This window comes from Lepus europaeus, chromosome 7 (assembly GCF_033115175.1).
Source record: "Lepus europaeus isolate LE1 chromosome 7, mLepTim1.pri, whole genome shotgun sequence".
NCBI classification, from domain to species: Eukaryota; Metazoa; Chordata; class Mammalia; order Lagomorpha; family Leporidae; genus Lepus; species Lepus europaeus.
In genome coordinates, this window is record NC_084833.1 from 55,167,211 (window position 1) to 55,190,332 (window position 23,122).

General features: G+C 39.5%; 1 protein-coding gene and 1 pseudogene across 4 annotated transcripts in view; one reads left to right on the forward strand and one right to left on the reverse strand.

The window, feature by feature from the left end:
- SBF2 (SET binding factor 2) overlaps positions 1 to 23,122 on the forward strand; it is a 544,097-nt gene that overhangs the window by 333,187 nt on the left and 187,788 nt on the right. The gene's annotated exons all lie outside the window — the stretch shown is intronic.
- Positions 14,237 to 16,498, reverse strand: LOC133764849 (peptidyl-prolyl cis-trans isomerase G-like; annotated as a pseudogene).

Here is a 23,122-nt window from a genome sequence, read left to right on the forward strand (position 1 = left end):
AAGGTAGGGGTATTATTTTGTACTTAGTCACGTAGAGATCCGATTTACCCAGAACCCTTTGTTGAATAGACTGTGTTCTTCAGGTATTCACACACTTTAGCTCCTTTGTCAAAGATTAGTCAGTTGTAGAAGCATGGATTGATTTCTGGGGTTTCTGTTCTGTTCCACTGGTCTTCACGTCTGTTTTTGTGCCATTACCAGGCTGTTTTGATTATAATTGCTTGTAGTATAACTTGAAATCTGGTATTGTGATGCTTCCAGCTTTGCTTTTGTTGTTTAAGATTGCTTTAGCTACTTGGGGTCTCTTATGTTTCCATATGAATTTTAGCTTCTTTTTTCATAGATCTGAGAAGAATCATTGGTATATTGATTGGGATCGTATTGGATCTGCAAATTGCTTTCAATGGTATAGACATTTTGATGATATTAATTCTTCCAATCCACAGACATGGAAGATTTTTCATTTTTTTTAATGCTTACTTCTTTCTTTAACTTTTTCTAATTTTCATTGTAGATATCGTTCACCTCTTTGGTTAAATTTATTCAAAGATACTTAATTTTTTTTAGCTATTGTGAATGGGATTGATCTTAGAAGTTCTTTTTCAGCTGTGGCATTGTCTGTGTGTACAAAGGCTATTGTTTTTTGTGTGTTAATTTTATATCCTACCATTTTACCAAACTCTTTTATGAGTTTCAGTAGTCTTACTGGAGCCTTGGTTCCTCTTTTTTTTTTTTTTTTTTTTTTTTTTTTTTTTTTTTTTTTTTTTGACAGAGTTAGTGAGATAGAGAGAGACAGAGAAAAAGGTTTTCCTTCCATTGGTTCACCCCCCCAAATGGCCACTACGGCCGGTGCACTGCGCCAATCTGAAGCCAGGAGCCAGGTGCTTCCTCCTGGTCTCCCATGCAGGTGCAGGGCCCAAGCACTTGGGCCATCCTCCACTGCCTTCCTGGGCCACAGCAGAGAGCTGGACTGGAAGAGGAGCAACCAGGACAGAGTCTAGCATCCCAACCAGGACTAGAACCCGGGGTGCTGGCACCGCAGGCAGAGGATTAGCCAAGTGAGCCGTGGCGCCAGCCAGGTTCCTCTTTATTTAAATCTACAAATAGGGATAGTTTGACTTCCTGCTTTACAATTTGTTTTTGTTTTTTCTCTTTTTTAAGATTTATTTATTTATCTAAAAGTCAGAGTTATACAGAGAGAGGAGAGGCAGAGAGAGAGAGAGAGAGAGAGAGGCCTTCTATCCATTGGTTCACTCCCCAGTTGCCCGCAACAGCCAGAGCTGCACCAATCTGGAGCCAGGAGCCTCTTCCAGGTCTCCAATGTGGGTGGGTGGGGGGACCCAAGGATGCAGGCCATCTCTACTGCTTTCCCAGGCACAGCAGAGAGCTGGATCAGAAGTGGAGCAGCTGAGACCCAAACCGGCGCCCATATGGGATGCTGGTACCTCAGGCTACAGGACAGTGCCAGCCCCCTGCTTTCCAATTTGTATCCCTTTGATTTCTTTTTCTTGCCTAATGCCTCTGGCTAAAATTTCGAGGACTATATTGAATAGCGGTGGTAAAAGTGGGCATTCTTGTCTGGTTCCAGATCTTATTGGAAATACTTCTAACCTTTCATTATTCAATATGATGCTGGCTGTGGTTTTGTCATGTATTGGCTTGATTATGTTGAAGAACATTCCCTCCATACTGCATTTGCTTAAGGTTTTTATCATGAAACTATGTTGTAGTTCATCAGATTTTTTCATTGCATCTGCTTAGATAATCACATGGGTTCCTTTTCTTCAGTTTGTTAATGTGATGAATCACATTTACTGATTTGCATATGTCGAACCATCCCTGAATACCAGGCGTATCTTTCTGATGTGTTTTGGATTCAATTAGCTAGTATATTGTTGAGGATTTTTTCATCTATGTTCATCAGGGATATTGATCTATAGTTTGAATTCTCTGTTGTATCTTTTTCTGGTTTTGCAATTAAGATGTTGCTAGCCTCATAGAAGGAGTTTATTAGGATTCCCTCCCTTTCAATTGTTTTGAATAGCTTGAGAAGAATTGGAATTAGTCCTATTTTAAAAGTCTGGTAGAATTCAGCAATGAAGCCATGGAGTCCTGAACTTTTCTTCGTTGCAATGGTCATTATTACTGATTCATTTTCTGTCTTGGTTATTGGTCTGTTTAGGTCTCCTATGTCTTTGTGACTCAATCTTGGTGAATTGTTTGTTTCCAGGAATCTATCCATTACTTCTTGGTTATCCAGTTTGTTGACATAAACCTCTTTGTAGTAATTCCTAATGATTCTTCTTACTTCTCTAATAGCTGTTGTTACATTTCTTTTTCATCTCTGACTTTAGTAGTTTGGGTCTTTTTTTTCTTTTTGGTTTTTTTTTTTTTTTTTGGTTGGACCAATAGTGTATCAGTTTTGTTTATTTTTTCAAAAAACCGGTTGTTCCTTCACTGATCTTTTTTGTTGTTGTTTCAACTTTATTTCTTCTCTAATTTTAATTATTTCCGCCTACTAATTTTGGGTTTGGTTTGTTGTTTTTCTAAATCCATGAGATACATTGATCGTTCCTTTATTTGATTCCTTTCCAATTTCTTGATGTAGGCACCAATTGCTATAAACTTCCTTCTTAATACTGCTTTTGCTGTACCCCATTAAGTTTTGATATGTTGTATTGTATTGTCATCTCTGTTCATTTCCAGGAATTTTTTATTTCCCTTTTATTTTTTATTTCTTCTATGACCCACTGTTCATTTAGGAGCATGCTGTTCATTCTCCATATGTTTGCATATTTCCTAGAGATTCTTGAGTTGTTAATTTCCAGTTTCATTCCATTGTGGTCAGAGAAGATGTATAGTATCATTTCAGTTTTTTAAAATTTTCTGAGACTTGCTTTATGGACCTGCATATGGTATACCCTAGAGAAAGTTCCATGCACTGATGAAAAGAAGGTGTATTCTGTAGCTGTGGGGTGACAAGTTCTGTAAATATGAGTTAGGTTCACTTGGTCCATAGTGTAGATTAACTCCATTGCTTATTTGTTGATTTTCTGGCTAGTAGATCTGCCCATTATTGAAAGTGGGATGTAGGGGCCAGTGCTGTGGTGTAGCAGGTTGACGCCCTGGCCTGAAGTGCCGGTATCCCATATGGGTGCTGGTTCTGGTTCCAGCTGCTCCACTTCTAATCCAGCTCTCTGCTGTGGCCCTGGAAGGCAGTGGAGGATGGCCCAAATCTTTGGGCCCCTGCACCGACATGGGAGACCTGGAGGAAGCTCCTGGCTCCTGGCTTTGGATCAGCACAGCTCCAGCAGTTGCAGCCATCTAGGGAGTGAACCAGCAGATGGAAGAGCTCTCTCTCTTTCCCTTTCTCTCTCTCTGTCTCTGTCTCTACCTCTCTCTGTAACTCTTTCAAATAAATAAAATAAATCTTAAAAAAAAAAAAAGTGGAGTGTTGAAGTCTCCCATTAATATTGTATGGGAGTCTATGTCTCTCTTTGAATCAATCAACATTTTTTTTAAATAGCCAGATGCCCTGGCATTGTTTGCATATACATTTATTATTGTCTTTCTTTTGAATTCATCCCTTGATCATTACACTGTGCCCTTCTTTGTCTCTTTTAACAGTTTTTGTGCAAAAATCTACTCTGTCTGATATTACGATGGCTATACTGCCATTTTTTGCTTTTCATTAGTGTGGAATATCTTTGTTTCTTATTTTTTAAAAGATTTATTTATTTATTTATTTATTTATTTGAAAGTCAGAGTTACAAAGAGGGAGAGAGAGAGGGAGAGGTCTTCCATCCATGGTTCACTCCCCAGTTGTCCACAACGGCCCAAAATGTGCCAATCCAAACCCAGGAGCCAGGAGCTTCTTCTGGGTCTTCCACATGGTGCAGGGGCCCAAGGACTTGGGCCATCTTCTGCTGCTTTCCCAGGCCACAGCAGAGAGCTGGATTGGAAGTGGAGCACCTGGGACACGAACTGGCACCCAAATGGGATGTCGGCACTGCAGGTGGCTGCTTTACCTGCTGTGCCACAGCGCTGACCCCAGAATATTTTTTTCTATCCTTTCACTTTCTGAGTGTATCTTTCTTGGTGAGGTGTTTCTTATAGGCAGCAAATAGATAAGTCTTGCTTTTTAATCCCTTCAACCAGTCTGTCTCTTAATTGGAGATTTTAGGCCATTTCCATTCAATATTACTATTGGTAAGTAATGACTTGGCCCTACCATTATCCTGTTGTTTGCTTTGGATTTCCTTTATCCTTTACTGAGTAATTTTTTTAACCTTCATATTCTTTCTTTTTTTTTTTTTTAAAGATTTTTATTTATGGGGCTGGTGCCATGGCTCACTTGGTTAATCCTCCGCCTGCGGTGCCGGCATCCCATATGGGCACCAGTTCTAGTCCCGGTTGCTCCTCTTCCAGGCCAGCTCTCTGCTGTGTCCCGGGAAGGCAGTGGAGGATGGTCCAAGTGCTTGGGACCTGTTACCCGCATGGGAGGCCAAGAAGAAACACCTGGCTCCTGGCTTCGGATCGGCGTAGCTCCAGCCATAGCGGCCATTTGGAGAGTGAACCAATGGAAGGAAGACCTTTCTCTCTATCTTTCCCTCTCACTGTCTAATTCTATCTGTCAAATAAAAAAAATATTTTTATTTATTTATTTGACAGGTAGAGTTAGACAGTGAGAGAGAGAGACAGAAAGGTCTTTCTTCTGTTGGTTCACTCCCCAAATGGCTGCAAAGCCAGGAGCCAAGTGCTTCTTCCTGGTCTCCCATGCGGGTGCAGGGGCCCAAGCACTTGGGCCATCCTCCACTGCCTTCCCAGGCCACAGCAGAGAGCTGGCCTGGAAGAGGAGCAACCGGGACTAGAACCGGCACCCATATGGGATGCCAGCGCTGCAGGCGGAGGATTAACCTAGTGTGCTGCAGCACCAGCCCCACCTTTATATTCTTTCATAATGATGACTATCTCTCTGTTTGTATACACATCCTTAAGCATTTCTAAGGCTGGATGAGTGGTGACAAATTCCTTCAATATCTGTTTGTTACAGAAGGTCTTTATTTCACCTTCATTCATAACTGAGAGCTTTGCAGGGTACAGTATTCTCGGTTTATAGTGGGTTTTTTTTTTTTTTTTAATTTTAAAAGTTGGACTGTGTCTCTCCATTTTCTGCTAGCCTGTGTTGTTTCTCATGAGAAGTAAGCTGTGAATCTAATTGGAGATCCTAAAAGTAATCTGGTGTTTCCCTTGTGCACATTTTAGAATCTTTTCTTTATGTTTTACTGTTGAAAGTTTGACTGCAACGTGTCATGGTAAAGATCTTTTCTGGTCATGTCTATTAGGAGTTGTATGTGCCTCATGTACTTAGTCATCCCTTTCTCCAAGTAGGGAAGTTTTCTGTATTATTTATTTCATTGATTAGGCCTTCTTTTTTTTTTTTTTTTTTTTTTTTTTTGACAGGCAGAGTGGACAGTGAGAGAGAGACAGAGAGAAAGGTCTTCCTTTGCCGTTGGTTCACCCTCCAATGAACGCCGCGGCCGGCGCGCTGCAGCCGGCACACCGCGCTGATCCCAAGGCAGGAGCCAGGTGCTTCTCCTGGTCTCCCTTGCGGGTGCAGGGCCCAAGCACTTGGGCCATCCTCCACCGCACTCCCTGGCCACAGCAGAGAGCTGGCCTGGAAGAGGGGCAACCAGGACAGAATCCAGCGCCCCGACCAGGACTAGAACCTGGTGTGCCGGCGCCTCAGGTGGAGGATTAGCCTATTGAGCTGCAGCGCCGGCTGATTAGGCCTTCTAATCCATTCTGTCTGTCCACGCCTTCAAGAACTCCTAAGATCTGTATGCTGGGTCATTTGATAGTATCCCATAGATCTTGAACATTGTTTTATTTCTAATTTCTCCTTTTTTTGATCTGAGATATTTCCAAAGGTTTGTCTTCTATCTCAGATATTTTTTCTTATGCCTCACCACATCTGTTCTTAAGGCTTTCCACTGTATTTTTTTAAAGATTTATTTACTTATTTGAAAGACAGAATTACAGAGAGGCAGAGAGAGAGAGAAAGAGAGAGATCGATCGATATCGATCTTCCATCCATTGGATCACTGTCCAGATGGCCGCAATTGCTGGAGCTGTGCTGATCCAAAGCCAGGAGCCAGGAGCTTCTTCTGGGTCTCCCACATGGGTACAAGGTCCAAGAACTTGTGTCATTTTCTATTGCTTTCCCAAGCCATAGCAAAGAACTGGGTCAGAAAAGGAGCAGCCAGGACTGGAACTGGTGCCCATATGGGATGCTAGAACTGCAAGCAGCAGCTTTGCCCACTATGCCACAGCGCCAGCCCCTCCACTGTATTTTTTATTTGACATATTGAATTTTTCATTTCTAATATTTCAGTTGATTTTAAAATCTCCATCTCGTTGGATAATTTTTCCTCCATGACATGTATTAATTTCTTTAACTCATTACTTTTTTTCTCATTGCTTTTGTGTAATGCTGTGCTCATTCTTTGACATTCCTTTTTAGACATTTCATCAATCTCTTGTCTTCACAATCTAAACTTCAAGAGTTGTTGTGTTCCTTTGTGGGAGTCATGTTGTCTTCCTTATTCTTGTTTCTTGAATTTCTGCATTTATTTTTATGCATTTGTGGAAATTCTTGTTGGTTTTCCCCTGTGATTTGTTTTATTTTTGAACTATGACCCTGTAGCTTAGCTCTTTCAGTGAATACCCAGAGGCTTGTGCTGGGTGTGGCCAGGGAGCTCTGGACAGTGCTCCAGGGTTGTGTGAGTATCCAGGGTGAGACATCCAAGTTGGGCATGTTAGATCCCTTTCGTCAGGATATGATTACCTCTGTTGGTGTAATCACACCCTTACCTCCTCTCTTCCAAGGTGATCAGTGCCCCAGGGTAGCCCACGGTGGGCATAACACACCTGCGCTGCCACATAAACCACACAGCGGATCTGTGCAGTCTTCAGTGTGAGCACAGGACTCTCAGCAGTGACCCACCCTGAGCAGTCAGGGAGCTCTGAGTCCCTGACACGGGACACAGTGCCTGCCCAGAGACCCAGCCACACCCCCGCCCTATCACGTCATACAGTCACAGGATTCCTACAGTCACAGCATGCAAGTCTCCCACAGTCGTAGGGTGCAGAGGATTTGTTTAGTCACATGAGCTTGCTCCATCCGTGGAGATAGCATAGACTTCCCCAGAGCCTGCTGCTGGTGGGTGCTCCACCTTGGAAGTTTGACCCCCAGAACTTATGATATGTTGAGAGACTGGGGGACCTCACAGGGCTGCAGGGCTGCCCAGCCCACTGTCAACCTTCCTAGCCAAACTCAAAGCCAATGAGGGAAAGTAGATTGTTCCCTCTGGTAAAATCTCCTGACCACACACACACACACACACACACAAGAGCTGTCACAGCCTATACTTGTGTCGAAATAGCGCCTTCTCCCCACCAGTTGCTGTCGCAGTCTCCTCTCACTTCGATCTCCAAAGCTAGTGTGTCTTCCAGTTCCTGCCTGTAGGCATCCTGTGTGGTGTCTGCGGTCTTTGCAACACATTGGCACTTTCCATACTGCTTCAAGGCATCCCTCTTGCTTCTGTAGAATTTCTACTGCAAACTTCTCTCCACTTCTCCCCTGAAAATGCACTTCCTCAGCTTTTTTTTCTGCTATCTTCCTGTTGTCTAAAAGAATGTCTTTTCTCTATTCAACCATCTTGGAATCTCTGTGAAAATGAGTTTACAAAAATTTATTCTCTTATAGCAACATATGAGAGTTTCTGTTGCTTTAAATCGTAGACGTTTTGCAGTAAGTTAAACTGCCATATCTAGTGCTGGGTTCAAGTGCCAACTCCTCCATGCTTTTGATCCAGCCTCCTGTTAATGTGCCTGCGAGGCAGTAGATGATGTCCCAGATACTTTGGTTCTTGCCTTTGAATCTGGGCTGGCCTAGCCCCAGCTGTTGTAGGTATTTGAAAGTAAATCAACAGATAGAAGCTCGCTCGCACGCGCTCACTCTCTCTCTCTCTCTCTGCCAATCTGCCTTTAAAAGTGAATGCATAAAAATAAAAAGCATACTTTTTAAATTCTGCCAATCTGATCATTATAAAAGAGTTTATCATGATAGTTATAATTTGCATTTTCATGTGACTAATAAATGGACAAGTTTTCTTGTTTACTGGCCTTGCATGTTTGCTATGTAAGAAGATGCCTAGTTGCTTTTTTTTTTCATTTTTTTCTATTATTGATTTATAAGAGTTATTAAAATGTTCTGAAACAAATCCTTCAGTAATTTACATGTTACAAATGTATCTTCCCAGTTTATGACTGTCTTCTCTCTGTCCTTACATCTCTTAATGAATATCAATTTGTAGTTTTAATATAGTTGACCTCATTAATCATTTCTTTTGTGTTTTGACATTTTTTTATATATAGCAAGAAATCCTTTCCTGCCATAATGTCATACAGATATTCTGATATCCTTTTTTTAAAAGATTTCTTTTATTGGGGCGGGTACTGCGACATGGTGGGTAAAGCCGCCGCCTGCAGTGCCTTCATCCCATATGGGCACCAGTTTGAGTCCCGGCTGCTCTACTTCCAATCTAGCTCTCTGCTATGGCCTGGGAAAGCAGTAGAAGATGGCCCAAGTCCTTGGGTCCCTGCACCCATGTGGGAGACCAGGAAGAAGCTCCTGGCTCCTGGCTTAAGATCAGCGCAGCTTCAGCCGTTTCAGCCATCTGAGGAGTGAACCAGCAGATAGAAGACCTCTCTTTCTGTCTCTGCCTCTCCTATTTGTGTATAACTCTGACTTTCATATAAATAAATAAATATTTGTAAAAAGATTTATTTTATTCATTTGAAAAACAAAGTTACAGAGAGAGAGAAGTTCTCTATCCTCTGGTCTACTCCCCAAAGGACCACAATGGCTGGAGCTGGGCCCATCCAAAGCCAGAAGCCAGGAGCCTCTTCCAGTTCTCCCACGTGGGTGTAGGGACCCAAGCACTTAGGCCATCCTCCAGTGCTTTCCCAGGCACACTAGCAGGGAGCTGGATTGGAAGTGGAGCAAACAGGACCAAACCAGTACCCATATGGGATGCTAGCCCTACAGGCCAGGACTTTAACCTGCTGCACCACAGCACTGGCTCCTATTCTTATATTCTTTTAAAATGCTCAATAACTTTGCCTTTCATGTTTAAATTCTTAATCTATCTGACAATGATTTTTGTGAATTGTATGAGATGGCTATCCAGTTCATCTTTTTCTAAATTAATAACCATTGTCTCAGAACCATTTATTTAATGCTACATTCTTTCTCCACTGACTTTCAAAAACACTTTTTTCATATGTCACATTTCTATGAATATACGAGCCTATTCAAGAGTTCTGTTTTCTTGCTTAAACATGAGCATAACATAGTCTTCAGGTTTGATAATAAGTTTTAGTATCTGCTGAGACAAGTCCCTGTGTTGTGTCTTCCTGAGAGATGTGTTACCTGTTCTTTGCCCTGTGTTTTCTCATATAATTTTAGAATAGCCTCACTGAATTCCATGAAACACACTATTGGACCTTTGACTAAAATTGCACTGAACCCAAAGATTAATTTAAGAAGACCTGACATTTTTATGTCTTTTATCCATTTACATAATGTCTTCCTTAGTGTATATAACCCTTTAATATACTTAATAATATGTCGTTCCATGAAAGTCTTACACATGTTTTTGAAACCCCTTTCTAGTCATCCCAATTTTTTATGTTACTATTCTAAACGTTGTCTTTTAAAATGTTTTCTAATTGCTTTCTGCTTTTTCGTATGTATAGAAATACAGTGAACTTAGCTATTACTTTGTAAACTTCACTAATTTTAATAATTTGTATGCATGTTGTTTTAATTTCTGTAAGTTTACAATCATAATATCCATGATATTTCTTAGAATACTTCCCAAATTTTATATATATCTTTCTTATTATCTTGCAGAGAGCAATACCATAACATTAATTAGGCATGATAATAAGTACCTTTTGTAAAGTTTAATCTTAGAACTTTGGCTTTCATAAAAAGTTTAGTTAGATATCCCACATCAGGTTTAAAAGTTCTCTTCATTGGTGAGTTAAGAATTGTATCAGGATAGATATTAAATTTTATGAGATATTTTTTCTGCAACTATCAGTTTTGATGTATAGTTATTTTCATGGATTACTGTACTTCATATGTTAACAGTTTTTTCCATGACTGAAATAAGACTATAATTTCTCAACCTATTATACTAGTACCAGAAAATTAAATCAGGAGTGTTCCTCTGTGTCTCTTCTGTGAAACACTTCATTTTATTTTGAAATACTGTATACCTTAAAAGTTTGTTAGGACTCATTACTAAGCTGTCTGAATCTAGTGTTTTGTCAGCGTATTTTTAATTCCAGTTATAGACTGTTCAGATTTTCATTTCTTCCTGTGTTGTTTGATGATTTTGTCATAGTGATTTGCCCAATGTTGATTATTTTGTAAAATGGTTTTTTTATTTTGCATTTGTTTATTTTCTACTTAATTTCTATATTCATTTTTTTTCATTTTGTTCTATTTTTTATTTCATAAGCTAAATCTTCAAGAGGTATCTCACTTTTTGAGTTAGAAGTTCCCAAACTTTCTGGGTTCAAAGTTGACAGTCTCAGCCTGTTTTTCTTGGTATACTCCAGGACAAGAGAAATACCTAAGACCTTCATTTTTTATATGTTTCTACCAACTTAATATTCAGTATTTAAAACTGAATAACCATTGAAAAAATTAAACATGGAATGAAAAAATATTATTTACATTTCATTTTAAAATAGCTGTAATTGTTTACTAATGGGAGACTGTTGGAGATTGTGCAGCTTCTTGAACTTTGGGATTAGATTGACTCTACCACCAACATTTCCAGCTTTGGTTTTGGCATAGTATTTGCTTTTTAATCACAGCAACCACTGAATACTCAGCTTCACAGAGATGCAATGTTGTTGATAATAATGTAGCATGATATAACGTTGAAACTGTAAATTACTTCAGACGTGTAATGTCAAGTGATAACCCTGGCAGATATATTGAAAAACACTGCATTTTACTTCAAATTAAGTTATACCACATAATTTTTTCAATTTCCATGTAATAGCCCATGGTGACTCATCCCATGATTTGGAACCAGGCTATGAGACATTCTCATTCATTCATTTGAGGAACACAGAATGACAGAGTGCTCCCATCTAGTGGCTCATTCCCCAAATACTCACGGTAGCAAGGGGGCTGGGAACTTAATTCAGTTCTCCCACATGGATGGCAGGAACCTGGCTGCTTGAACCATCATCGTTGTCTCCTGGGGTCTGAATTAGCAGGAAATTGGAATCAGGACCTGGAGCTGGGAGTTGAACCCATGTGCTCTGATGTGGGATGTGGGCATCCTAACCGGCATCTGACCACTAAGCCTATATAATATTTTCTGGTGTGACTATTCTGTTTTTTTCATATATTTCCCTTTTGATGAGAATTCAGATTCTGTCCAGTTTCTTTTTTCATCTTGAATAAAGCTTTAATAAACATCCTTATACATAAGTATTTACTGCTAGTTTTTTATTTCTTTGGGTTTGATTCCTGGGAATGGAATTTCTTGATCACAGAGTATATATATATTTAGTTTTAGTAGGTATTGGCAGATGCTGTTTAAAAAGGCTGTGTATGTTTCTTATCTCCCCCAGAAATTCTTGAAAAATATATCCTTCCCTATATCCCTGCTAACGGTATTTCAATTTCTCTTTTAAGTGTTGGTCATTTGCCAAATTGGGAGAGAAGATACGATAAAAAGTACATATAAAGAATTTTGTTTAGTTCACTTCTGATTCCCACCACCTAGAATAGTGTCTGACCCATGAAAAACTTCAATAAATATTTATTGATTGAATTGATGCAGGGGTAAATGAATTAAAGAATCAACTAATTTCATTTTATTTCAGTTTATGATCCCTTGACTATTGTGAATTTTAGCCTTTTTAAGTTTAATTTTATTTACAAAACAAATCATCTAGTCATTCATTCCCAAAATAGTTGCAACAGTTGGGCCTTGGCCAGTCTGAAGTCAGGAGCTAGGAACTCCATCTAGGTCTCCCAGTTTGGTAACAGGGATACAAGTACTTGAACCATCACCTGCTACCTCCGAGAGTACATATTAGCAGGAAGCTGGGTCAGAAACAGAACCAGAACTTGAATCTAGGCACTCTGTATGGAATGTGAACATCCTAATTGGCATCTTAACTGTCATACCAAATGCTCACCCCCTTTTTGTTGTGGTTTTTTTTTTTAATGTGGTGAATTACATTGATTAACATTTTGATGTGGCACCAACTTTCCATTCTACTTGATCTTGATATATTAACTTTTTTTTTTTTTTTTTTTTTTTTGACAGGCAGAGTGGGCAGTGAGAGAGAGAGACAGAGAGAAAAGTCTTCCTTTGCCATTGGTTCACTCTCCAATGGCCGCCACGGCCGGCGTGCCGCGGCTGGCGCACCGCACTGATCCAAAGGCAGGAGCCAGGTGCTTCTCCTGGTCTCCCATGGGGTGCAGGGCCCAAGCACTTGGGCCATCCTCCACTGCACTCCCTGGCCACAGCAGAGAGCTGGCCTGGAAGAGGGGCAACCGGGACTAGAACCCCGGGGTGCCGGTGCCACAGGCAGAGGATTAGCCTATTGAGCCGTGGCGCCAGCCCTTAACTTTCTAAATACTGTACTGGATTTGATTTACTAAGATTATTTGTATCAGTCCTATGAGGGATGTTAGTCCATAATTTTCTTTTAATGTCTTTGTCTTGTTTCAGTAACAGGATATTTTAACCTCATGAAAGGAGTTGGCAACTGTATCCCCTTATTTCCCAGTAGAGTTCATCTAGAATTGGTTTTTGTATTAGTTCACTTTTCATTACTTTAACTAAAACACCCAGGAGGTGCTTCTTAGGAAAGAGAAGATTCATTTGAGTTTACGGTTTAGAGGTTACAGTTCAGCATTCTGTAAATGCTGTTCATGGTGAATGTGGAGGAATGATCACATGGTAAGCCAGGAAGCAGAGAGAGAACAGTGAGGCAGAACTTGAACTCAAATAATAATCAACATTCTCAAGAGAACCACCCTCCAAGAGCATGCCCTGCAAACCTGAACACCTCCCCCCAGACTCACCTCTCAGGTACCATAATTAAATCAAGATTCACCCTTACTCCATCAACCATTAACATTAAGAAGACCAATTTTTTTAATTCACCCACATGACCTATTGTACCAGTAACAGTATTATTTCTTAATGTATATCTTAGTATATGCTATTCTTAACAGTATTTATTTCTTAAATATTTAGTAGAATTCACAATGAAGCCATTCAGGCCTGCATTTTTCCTTGTGATAAGATCTGTAACTACAAGATAAATTATTTCATATATGTAGTGCCACCAAGATTTTCTGTTTCTTTAGAAGACCTTTGGCCATTTTATTTGTAGTTCAGTATATTCATAGTCTCTTATCCCCTTAATATCTGTAGAATCTAGAGTAATAGCTTCTTTCTCATTTCTTCTAGCAACAGTGTGTTATCTTTTCCTCTTCAATCTAATTAGAAATTTATCAATCTTACTGAACTTCTCAAATGAGTTCTTGGTTTCACTGATTTTCTCTATTTTTCTGTTTTCAAGTTATTGAGTTATACTGTGAACTTTATTGTGTCCTTCCACATCCTTCATATTTAATTGACTGTTGGCTTATTTACTCAAGATGGAAGCTGAGGTGATTAATTTGAGACCTTTCTTCTTTTCTGGCATAGCATGTAATGCTATAAATTTCTGAGAGTACTGCCTTAGCAAAAGCCAACAAATTTCAATGTATTTTCATTTTCATTCATTTCAGAATACTTTCTCATTTCCCTTATGGGTTGTTTTTGAACTTGTGTTATTCATAATTATGTTATGTGGTCTCCATATCTTTGTGGATCTTCCAGAGAGTTTTGTTAGTGCTTTATAATTTTTTTTTGTTTTTCTCTTTTCAAGTTTATTAAAACTTTAGCAGTCAAATTATCCAGGTGCAGATTATCAAAAGATCAACTCAATGAAGTCCACATAAAAAAAAAAAAAAAACATAAAACAACCCAAAAACAATGAAAACAACATAAAGGAGATTCATCAGCAAGTCTTAAAACTTAATATTTGAGTTAAAAATGGAGTAAGTATACAGGACTCATCGACTTTTGTCTTTATCTGTTCCAGGGCTTGATTCATGATCAGATTTTTTGTTTTTATCATGGAAATGATCATTTTCTTGACCCTTTGATTTTTGGTATTCTTTTTCAACTGAGGATCTCATCTTCTCATCTTCCTTATTTTTCAGTGAGGAAGACTTTAATTCATTGTCCTGACTGTTTTGTTTCATTTTTGAGAATGGACTTGGATCTCTATCAGATTTTTTCCCCCTGTTATTCGAACTATTATGATCACGACTTTTAGAGTACATTCTTTTCTCACTCTCAGAATTTTCTTTTCTATGTGAACTCTTTCTTGGTTTCTGTATTTTTCTTTGTTTCAGTTTTGACTTTCTTCTCTCTCTGAACTCCAGGAATCTCTCCTCCTCCTCCTGTCTTTACTTCTGGATCTTCCTGGTGTTGCTCGTCTCTCTGCTGCGGGATCTGCCTCTTCTCCTGTGCTCCAGTTCTCTGTATCTATGGTGCTCCTTGCTTCTGCTGCGATCTCTGTCATGGCTTCTAGACCTCACTCTTCTGCTCCTGTCCCTACTTCTGCTCTGCTCCCTTGTTCTACTATTGTAGCTGTGTTTACTTTTAGTTACATCTCGTTCTCTACTCTTAGATTGTGCACGTCTATCCTTTTCCTTACTTTTATTATGATCATGCTCATTACTTTTTTATTCTAATTGTTTAGACTTCTCTTTACTTCTACTCCTTTCCTGATCTTTTCCTTTAGAATCCAATGGTTTTTCTTTTTAACATTCTCATGATCTTTCTTTGCTCCTTGACCTCATCCTCTTTTCTTTGTGTCTGTTATGTTTTGAATCTCTTTCCTTACTCTTTGATTTCTCTTTGCCCTTATTTCTGCTTTTAGATTTGGCCCTTTTCTTCACTTTGTTTTTATTATATTTTTCATCTTTTTCAGAGTTTTTTTGATCTCTCTTTGCTGTTAGGTTTATGCTCTTTAACTTTCTTTTCATTTTTTCTATTTAGACTCTCAGACACAATTACTTTTCTCTCTTTTACTTTAATTGGGCTTCTTTGATTTTCTTTTATTTCATTCAACTCACTCTTATCCCCTGTGATCCATCTTTCAGCACTTGATACCCTCATTCTTGAGCTCTCTGCATCTCTTGCCTCCAATGTGGAGGAATCTCACTACGTCTGAAACGATCCTTTGATCTGGATCTGGAAGGAGTTCGATAACACATTGGTCATCTTCCTTTAATTTTTCTGCCAGACCTAGTAATTAAAAGTCGTCTCTGGTATGACGCAGGCTGGGAGTTAGGCAGGTTGCTCGCTTGCTCGCTCGCTCGCTCTCTCACTCTCTTTCTCTCTCTCTGTTTTTCCTTTCCTTGTCATCAGCTTTAGGAGGACTTTTTCTCATTAGGAATCTATTTTCTGGCATAGGAGGGATCTCTTCTGGACGGACAGTAGACTGGGGCTGCACTTCAAGATTCTCAGCTTCACTTTCACTAGATGTACTTTTCTTGCTTTTCTTTCACTTTTCTTTCTTGTGTTTTCGGGAATTTTTCCGATGTTTCTGTTTTCTTTTCTTTTTTTTTCTCTTCAGAAGCACTTTCAGAAGAATCAGAAAAGGACTGAGAATCACTTGAGCTATCTGAATCACTGGATGATGAAGAGGAAAATGATGACGACTTATGCCTTTTCTTTTCTTCTTTCTTAACTTTAGATTTGGGAATTAGCTCTCCACAACTGAGTATCTGTACCTCAGCAAATGGTTTGCTAACTGCATCTGTTTTCTGGTTTTCTATTTCTCTCACAACTTCTTGACCAGAGATCACTTGCCCAAAAGCAACATGGGCATCATCGAAATGAGGAGTTGGCTTCGTTGTTTTGAAGAATTGCGAACCATTTGTATCTTTCCCTCTGTTGGCCATTGACAAAAGAAACTCATTGTTGTGTTTAACAGCAAAACTCTCATCTTCAAAAAATCCTCCATAAATAGATTCTCCTCCTCATCCATTTCCCTCACTGAAGTCACCTCCTTGACCCATAAAATCCTTGACAACTCTATGAAAGAGACAACTCTTATAATGTAATGGCTTCTGAGTTGACTTCCCTGTCCCCTTTTCACCTGTACAAAGACATCGAAAGTTCTCGCAGAAAATAATTCAAAGACAACTCTTCCAGTAGGTTGATTGTTAATGGCAATATCAAAAAAACACCGAGGACACTGAACCTTTATTCCCATGGTCCTAGGGTTCAATCTTTAAATTTAAAAAGACAAAAAAGGAAAAACCAACACCACAGAACAATTGATCCAATCATTTTGCTCCTGCACCGACAGTTTCCTCTCCTGGGCCCGGTCCTTAAAAGCGCTTCAAATCTACCACAGCCAGAAAAGGCGCTAAAGCCCACTAACCACCTCCCTCCCCCACAGCCCAGTCCTGGCGTTTAGAGCTTTATAATTTAATTCTACTGTTATCAGAAAACATGGTTTCCAAAACTTTAATGTTTTTTAAATTTACTGAGACATATTTTATGGTCCAGTATGTGCTCCATACTGGCAGATATTCCTTTTGTACTTCAAAAAATGTGTATTCTAGAGAAAATCTTTATATGTATACAGCATTATTAAATTTGCCATTCTTTTATTTCCTCCTAATTAATATCTTTTGTCTCTCCAGTCACAGTGGTTAGGATTTTTTTCAGACATCATTTTCTCGTTTCTCAAGTCTGCACTTTAGTTTTGAATGGTCACCAGGAACAAAGTTTACAGATTTCTGACAGCTATGTGAAAATGAAACACACTTTTACCCAAACGTTTTTCTACTTATTCAACACAAAGTGATCAAGATTCAGTGTGAAAGGGGGGAAAAAACAAGGAAGATGAAGTATTTTTGTAAATGCAATTTAAGCCAGATTATAGATAGCTTGCAACAGAGACATCTTAGTTTAATAACAAGGTCATAGGGAGAAGATCCACCTCCTCATCTTTGAATCTGCCTGGCTTTGAAGTCTTTGAAGTTCAGGCTAATCTTTCCTCTCTTTTATCTATGTCTAGTTTTATGAAAAACACTTGATCACGTGGTCCCAAACTTCCTGTTTTTTCATTCTAGAGAGACTGGCATTTTTTACTTGCCTTATGAGAAGTTTAGTGTCCCCTGTCATAAATTTTCTAACAGTTCTCCAAAAATAGCAACCAGAGAAATAGAGGAGGAGCAGTCATAGGAGAAAAAGGAAGATCACACTTATAAATTTGGGACTACAAGACAAAGAAATTATTAAAGGTATTACAGTCAAATACTGCATTACTTTACATGACATGTGAAACCGGGTACTGGATACTGAATATTTGAAATGTGGCCAATTCAAATAGAGATGTGCTGCTAGTGTGAAACACACACTGGCTTTTGAAGATGTAGTCTGAAAAAGAAGCTAAAAGTGTGTCGTTAATGATTTTTATTTGTATTTCAGGTTAACCAGGTTTTATTTGTATTGGATTAGCTAAAGTATGTTTTAAATATTTCATTTTGCCTGTTTCTTTCTACTTTCTAATGCGGCTACTAGAAAAATTTAAATTACACATTTAGTTAACATTGTATTTTAGTCAAACCTAATTGCTCTAGAAATTCTTCATCAAATTTTGGCCCAAGTGGTTTGCTTTACTGTACCTCCATTCATTTTTCTTTGACTCTGATAAAAGACTGGGAAGTGAGGGGTGAGGGTGATGGAGAACATCAAATACCTCATATACAGATTTAGCAAACGTGCTTTTTAATTAACGGAACTAGCATGAAATTCAACCCAAGCTATTAAACCTCTGGTCTGTTATTCTGTCTCAAACTTCAGACTTTGTTAAGTCTACTTCACTTAGATCTAATTACAATAATTTGACTGAAATTTAGGTAGCCAGTTAGGCACAGGTATTAGAGATGTACTTTTTTTTTTTAAAGATTTATTTATTATTTATTTGAAAGGCAGTTACAGAAAGGCAAAGGCAGAGGCAGAGAGAGAGAGAGAGAGGTCTTCGATCCATTGGTTCACTCTCCAAATGGCTGCAATGTGCTGGAGCTGGGCCGATCTGAAACCAGGAGACTGGAGCTTCTTCTGAGTCTCCCACACAGGTGCAGGGGCCCAAGGACCTGGGCCATCTTCTACTGCTTTCCCAGGCTGTAGCAGAGAGCTGGATTGGATGAGGAGCAGCCAGGATTTGAACTGGCATCCATATGGGATGCCGGCACTGCAGGCGGCAGCTTTACCCACTATGCCACAGTGCTGGCCCCTGGAAATGCACTTTTAAAAGGGCAAAAGAAATCCGTTAGGTATCAGCTTTGCCACTAAGGTAGGTTATTTTCCAAAAGGTCATTGCTAAATCCCTCCTATCGGCCTAGATAGCCACAGATCACTGCATGATCTCCATGTGCCAGGAAGAACCTGCTAGAAAATGGTGAAGATCTGTAACCTGTTTTAGATCTAGAAAATATGCCCCTTTTATATACCTTTACATTATTTATGGTTACTTAAACAGTGTTTCACAGGTTCAAATTTGCACACTGATAGTGATCATTATATTCCTGCACTAGGAATTAACATTTGAACTGAAATATTCCAGCCATGTTTTCAGAGAGTGACATCTTCCCATAAATCCTTTCTCACCACACAAAATTCTTTCACTGGATTTGAATTGCTAAGGCTCTCTGTTGTGGAACTCAGCTCTGGGCATATTATCATCATCATCATCATTATCATCGTTGTTGCCATTTTTAATTAGGGTATGTTTCAAAGAAGATTGTTCAGTTTGAGGAATGACTTTTCTAACAACACATCAGAAAGTTGTTCAGCCAAGGCTTTGACCATTGCCGTGGCCTCTTGAGACACATCTCTTTGGAAATGAAGTAATTTTAAGGACACTCTTTCCCAGTGTGGTCTGTCACAAGCACATAGTGAGCCTAACACTGTGTTCTGTAAACTTTATGCATCTAGCTTCTGGAATCCACCCTCATCTCCAAAATGTTTGCAAACAGTATCTGCCTAGATAGCCACAAAAAGGATCATTCTTTTTCTTGGTCACTTTTAATTGAGCCAGTTGAAATCATAAATGGAATTTCAAAAAGGTTTAGACAAGTAAGTAAAAATTAGAGATCATTGAGTCCAAACTCTTTTATAGATAAAGAAACTAAAGTCCACAGAGGTGGTTTGTTCACGATCACAGATGTAGACAGTAGCTTACTTATAGGGATATAGATCTTTTTTTTTTTTTTTTTTTTTTTTTTTTGATAGGCAGATTGGATAGTGAGAGAGAGACAGAGAGGAAGGTCTTCTTTTTTGCCGTTGGTTCACCCTCCAATGTCTGCCGTGGCTGGCGCATCTCACTGATCTGAAGCCAGGAGCCAGGTGCTTCTCCTGGTCTCCCATGCGGGTGCAGGGCCCAAAGACTTGGGCCATCCTCCACTGCCTTCCTGGGCCATAGCAGAGAGCTGGCCTGGAAGAGGGGCAACCGGAACAGAATCCGGCGCCCCAACCGGGACTAGAACCAGGTGTGCCGGCGTCACAAGGCGGAGGATTAGCCTGTTAAGCCACAGTGCCGGCCGGGATATAGATCTTAATGCTGTCCATTCTTAAGCTTTTTTCTGATATAATATAGGTGGTCTTTAAACAATAGTGTTGGGTTTATACCCATAAAACAGTTCTTCAGAGTTTTTCTTTGAAAGAAAAAAAATTGTTTGAACTCATATAGATAATCTAACTTAGTTTTGGAAAATTTTATTGAGCTAAACAATGCTTTTCTCAAAATGGGAATCAGTGGACCTCATTTCTAAGGCAGAATATGTTTGTAAAAGAGCTGATTCAAGAAGTAAGCACTTGGTGCAGTAGTTAAGACTCACTTTGGGACCCTTGCATTCCATATCAGTGTCTCGGTTTGAGTCAGCACCTCTTGGGATTCCAGCTTCCTGCTGGAATCTGGAAGGTCCCATATAGGAGACCAAGGTAAAGTTCCCAGCTTCTGGCTTTGGCCTGGCCAGTCCTGGATGCTGTGGGCATTTGGGGAGTAAACCAGCCGATGGGACATAGTTGTCCATCTGATTCTGTTTCTCTTTCTCTCTGTCTTTCAAAAAAAAAAAAAGTGAAAAAAACTGAAAAGTTTATGCTGATTCAAAATAATTTTGAAATCTTTGCATACTTCATAATATGTATTTCCCATGAACTTTCTGAAGGACACTCATCTATGTATAAGCATTTCTGATCTCTCTTCTCCTATAAGAATGCTCCCCCCCTTTTTTTTGGTTTTTGTTTTGTTTTTCAGTAACCTTATTACTCCTTTTCTCTCATGCAAATACCTGCCCAGCCCCTTATCATCTTTTCTGGAACAGTCAAGGCCAGCTACATTCTTCCTATTTTGTATGTTTTTGTGTTACTTAGGAAAGTTATAGCCAGAAAACCAAAAGTCTGTGTTTTAGAAAAATATAAGTGTTTTTAGAATAATTCCAGCTAATTGTTTTGCTCTGAGAAAGTGACAGGAATTAAGTGAGCTTTAGGATATTTCAATTTCAAAGTTAACTCTCAGATCCATTCAAAAATACCATGACATTGTGTCAGGAGGAGGAGAGGTTGTAGAAGCATACATGATTCTTTTTTTTTTTTTTTTTTTTTTTTTTACAGAGTGGACAGTGGGAGAGAGAGAGACAGAGAGAAAGGTCTTCCTTTGCCATTGGTTCACTCTCCAATGGCCGCCACGGCCGGCGCATCTCGCTGATCCAAAGCCAGGAGCCAGGTGCTTCCCCTGGTCTCCCATGGGGTGCAGGGCCCAAGCACTTGGGCCATCCTCCACTGCCTTCCCGGGCCATAGCAGAGAGCTGGCCTGGAAGAGGGGCAACCGGGATAGAATCCCGCGCCCCAACCGGGACTAGAACCTGGTGTGCCGGCGCCACAAGGCAGAGGATTAGCCTGTTAAGCCACGGCGCCGGCCAAGAAGCATACATGATTCTTAAAATATTTATTATGCTCTGGTGCCATTTCTTTGACAGTGTTCCAAATAAAAAGTTAGATCTAGTTTCTACCTGAGATTTCTATCCAAGGCATATGTCACTAATGTATACATTGTTGTGCCTGACGAGTTTTATGTGGTTGCTACAATCTCCTAATATACTTGGCAACTTACTGAATGTTATTTTCTATTCCTTCAGACTACATGACTATATAAGAAGCTAGTAATTTTTTTAAGAATAAGGAAGGAGAGACTGTTTCCAATCCTGCAAGGAAGACCATGCGGTAGGGAATATGAAGAAAAAGAGATTCAAATATTCTGACAATAATTACATAGAGAAGTTTCTAGGAATTGTAAATGACTTTATTCTGAGTTCACTGTCATTTACCTCTACATGTTTATTTCCACTCCCATCCTAAAAATGATGATGGAAGGTTCTTTTATTTTTTTAAAGATTTATTTGAAAGAGTTACACAGAGAAAGAGAGTCTTCCATCCACTGATTTACTCCCAATTGGCCACAATAGCCGGAGCTGCACCAATCTGAAGCCAGGAGCCAGGAGCTTCTTCAAGGTCTCCCCATGGGGGTGCAGAGGCCCAAGGACCTGGGCCATAGCAGAGAGCTGGATTGGAAGTGAAGCAGCCGGAACCAAAACTGGCTCCCATATGGGATATTGGCACTGCAGGCAGAAGCTTTACCCGCTATGCCACAGCATCAGCCCTAAGAGTTTTCTCTGAGATTGCCATAAATCCCCCAAAAAACAAAGGAAATAGGTGGAGCAATATTAGCAATAAAATTTGGAAAGACAGAAAGCAAATGACTTAGTAGAGGTTAGAGAGATAAACTTAGAAGGATAGGAGTAAAGCAGAGAAACAGTTTGATTTATATCCTCAAGAACTCCTCCACAGACCCAGAAACTGATTGGAGTAAAAAGTTACAGCCTTGGGGCCAGCACTGTGGTATAATGGGTTAAGCCACTGCCTGCAACACCTACATCCTATATGGGTGCCAGTTCAAGTCCCTGCTGCTTGCTTTCTGTCCAGCTCCCTGCAAATGTACCTGGAAAAGCAGGGATAGATGGCCCAAGTGCTTAGGCCCCTGCATCCACGTGGGAGACCCTCATGAAGCTCTTGGCCTGACTTTTGCAGCCATTTTGGGGGTGAACCAGTGGATGGAAGATCTCTCTGTCTCACTCTCTAACTCTGCTTTTCAAATAAATGAATCCATTAAAAGGCGGAGAGGGGGAGAAGAAGTTACAGCCATAATGAAGGTTCAAAGGATCAGGCTTAGTTTGCAGGCAAGGACTGGCTGGAGATAATTCAGTTTAGGACATACTGAGTGTGAAGTTTTTACAAGATATCAAATTGAAAGTATCCAGTCAGCTAGAATTGAAGAGTGCAGTCAAGGCTGGAGATTAAGATTTCAGAGGCAGTGTATACCACAGAAGTGACTGAGCCAGCCAAAGGAAAGTAGGTAGTATAAGAGAGGAGAGGTAAGAATGAACTAAAAAGTTAGAATACTGACATGTACGGGTGACAAGAAATAAAACTATATGAAGCTAGTGTAAAAGAGATATAGATCTTAACAGTAGATGTAGGAAAAAGTGGACCACAGAGTCCAAGGAATTAAGTCAGTTTAAAAATGAAATGACTTTATAGACAATAAAATTAAATTATATGAATAATATATAATCTATAATTAGGAAAAATAATAGGTACCAAAATGTTATGCATTGGTTATTCAAAAGTGGAGATGTTTATCATAAGATGTTTTGCTTTCTTTTCACTTACCTGTGTTTCCTAGATCTCTTATAGTGAAATGTAAGTTTGTGCATTTTTTAAAAGGGAAATTAAAAAAAAAGAGTTCATGTTTACTCTTGACAAATGGTACAGTGGTTAAATTAAACATCTAAAATAATGCATTTGGTTGGCAA